Source organism: Seriola lalandi, unplaced genomic scaffold (genome assembly GCF_002814215.2).
Source record: "Seriola lalandi dorsalis isolate HSWRI2012SDOR001 ecotype SW California unplaced genomic scaffold, Sedor1 jcf7180002054177, whole genome shotgun sequence".
NCBI lineage: Eukaryota > Metazoa > Chordata > Actinopteri > Carangiformes > Carangidae > Seriola > Seriola lalandi.
In genome coordinates, this window is record NW_019524730.1 from 17,455 (window position 1) to 20,583 (window position 3,129).

Sequence of the window (3,129 nt, forward strand, 5' to 3'; positions counted from 1 at the left end):
CGAAACTCTTACTCAATGACACAACGTTTGTTTGATCAAAAAAAGAGGAAAGGAAAGACTTTCCCACTTTTCTTCCATTAAATAAATGAAACAGTGACTCTTAATCATTCATTTCTATATTGTATATAGTTTCTCTATTTGATTTTATTAATTCTAATTCTGTTTCTATTCTTATTTTATTTCTTATTACATTTTCCACTTGTTGCTGCTGCTCTTTTGTGCTGCTGTGTCAAACTTCAATTTCCTCTAAAGGGATCTTCTTTTCTTTTCTTTTCTTTTCTTTTCTTTTCTTTTCCCTGAACACAATCTTAAACTGTGTTAGAAATGAAGAGTTAATAAAAACAAATCATTTTCCTTGTTTTAGTGCCACAGTGGGGAAATCTGCAGCAGCAAAGTGAACAGTACAAACAAAAGAAAAACTGCAAAATGTCAAAACCAAATACTTCAGATAAATACATTAATTAATTAAATATGTGCATTTAGATATTTAAACATAAAAAACAAAAAATAGCAGATGGTGTGTTAAATTATTGCACGAGTTCATATCAGCAGTTAATTGTGTTGAATAACAGACGTTTGTTCGTTCAGGCACATTTGGTTACTACACGCCGGATGAGGCGGACATATTGAAGCTTATAGAGTAATCAATTACAAACCCAATTCCAGACTATAATTTGGATGCTGATGTTGAACATTATTATATTATATTACAACATTAAAAATGTTGAGATAAAAAAGAAATTAAAAAAAGAGACAAGGGACCTTTAAAGACGCACCTTGTTTCAGAGCCTCAGCTGCTCATTCTGGATTCAGACGCAGCAACTGAAAAAAACACAAAGAGAGAAATTTAAAAAACACAAAGAACATTTCAATTAAAACAAAAGTGCATCTTTACCCATGAACGACAGCGGGAAACATTTTCTCATTCTGTCTGATACTGAACTGAAAAATCAAACTGCCGCCACTCACCTTCTGTGTGACTGAAGAGTGTCCATCTCTGATTGGTCCATTTGAAAATAATTGTAGGTAAATAAATATAAAATATAGACACTCTTTAGTCACCGTATTCAGCTGAGTTCATTAACGTGTTTGATCTCACCCATCAGTAAATAATCGGATATTTGTATTGAACCATTTACTGCTGATCAACAATCAATTCTTCCGTCTTCCAGAGGGTTAGAGTTAAAAAGTTCTTATTAAAGAACAATAAATAAATGAAATAATTCAAGTAAAATAAATAAATAAATAAATAAAAAACCAAACTATTTTTTTTTTTTGCTATAACTTTAACATGATTTGAGGATTTTTTTAAATATTCCATCATAACCATCTGATATAACGATGAGCCAATAGACACATGACTTCGTCTCTATCTGAGCTGAGATGTGGAGTGAACCCAGTGAACAGGACGAGGTCGCTCGGTGCAGGCAGAGCTCTGCTGACCCCGTGTGGTCAGTGTGACTCTGCTGACCCCGACTACAACATTATTTTGGACTCTGACCGACTCTGGTCGTCATGACAACGGACAAACTGTGTCTGACAAGTTCAGAAAAAAAGTTTTTTTTGGCACCAGAGGATTTGAGTGAATTGAATTTCTACTTACCATTATGATTTATATTTCTGCATTAAATCTACAGTTCTGCTCAAACGGCCTAATTTAAAAAAAATCTAAAAATATATAACATATAAATATTAAATAATTTCATATAAAATATGTATTTATTGATTTGAGCGCTGCAATTCATTCTTGACCTTGGAAACACACCTGTGATAAAACACTCTAAACTCAAGGTTCACCTACTATCTATTTTTAGAGCTTTCAACTGTATCTCACGGTCATCTTCAGCAAACCTTGCTCAGCTGTCGTCATGTAAACTAAAGGCTGAAGAAGGCAGTGAGATACGGTTGAAAGCTTTGGGAAAAGTGAGCAAATGTTACATTCAGTTTAGAGCATTTTCGTTTAGATATGTTTTTGTTTTTGTTTGTTTTCTTTTACTAAATGAGAAATTTTAACATCTGAATTTAACAAAAAAAGAAAAGTATTTTTGCAAATCTGTTTAAAAAATAAATGAACAGAAGAACAGATGAACATTCACTTTTCACAGCTCGCTGAACATAAATATAGACGAATATAAATGATGTCTCCTACAAATTATGTTTATATTTATTTATATGACTCGATTGTTTTTCCAAGTGCGTTGTCATGGCAACGTAATCGCTGGCTAGATTATGTTCACATTAAGCACGACCTGACATCCAGCTTGTGGTCATGTTTACACAACAAAGCTGGAGTCACACGATCAGACGTTTTTTAGCAGACAACAAATAAAATGTAAAGTATCAACATTTCTGTGACTTTCCAGATTCGTTCATGAACATTTTCTCAAGACGTTAATAGAAAACATAATCCAGGCAGCATTAAGTGCAATTACCGCAACTCTGTTCTATATATAAACATAATTTCTGGGGTCGACAGAGCAGGAAACATGGATATTGTGTCTTGTCCCTCACTGACATGCACAGCACTACAAAGAGCACAACACAACCTCGTTAAAGCTGGAACCCGCCTTCGAAAAGAACCGACGTCATTACGAAGCTCAGGCGCATTAATCAGAGTTTAATGCATCATGATGCTTCTCTTTGTAAATCTCAGCGTCAGGGTGAAATGTTTTTCATTGTTAAAACGTTTATAATAAAATCACGAGTCCTGTTTAAAGGCAGGTTTTGCTTTAACGTTTGACAAAAACAAACACAGAAAAAAAACTAAAGCCTAACGTCATCGTCGATGTTGTTGTGACCTTTTGTTTTTATCTGGTGCGTCGTGTGCTTCCTCTGCAGTGTTGTGCATCACCGAGTCAAAGACAGAATACCTCATGAGAGCAGACGTAGAAACAAAATACATTTATTACAAAAACACTAAGAGCAGGAGGTTGTCAAGAGTGAACATCAGCGCAGAGCGAAACAGGAAGTCACACTACAGAATAAAAGTATGATACTTGAGGGAAGGCTGAGATTAAAGAGCTGTTTCCCTATCTTGACTTAAAATAACAGACCAAGCTGAAACTTACAGATTTAATGAAACAAAAAGGTATTTCAACTGAATGAAAAACTTCATAAATTCCATAAAAA

At 34.2% G+C, this 3,129-nt stretch overlaps 1 protein-coding gene and 1 long non-coding RNA gene across 2 annotated transcripts in view; both read right to left on the minus strand.

The window, feature by feature from the left end:
* LOC111653206 (uncharacterized) overlaps positions 1–3,123 on the minus strand; it is a 5,966-nt gene extending 2,843 nt beyond the window's left edge. Inside the window, exon 1 of the long non-coding RNA XR_002760647.2 lies at positions 777–3,123. This is a non-coding gene — a long non-coding RNA (uncharacterized LOC111653206). The remainder of the gene's footprint in view (positions 1–776) is intronic.
* LOC111653201 (troponin I, fast skeletal muscle-like) overlaps positions 1–3,129 on the minus strand; it is a 25,145-nt gene that overhangs the window by 17,449 nt on the left and 4,567 nt on the right. The window lies entirely within an intron of this gene.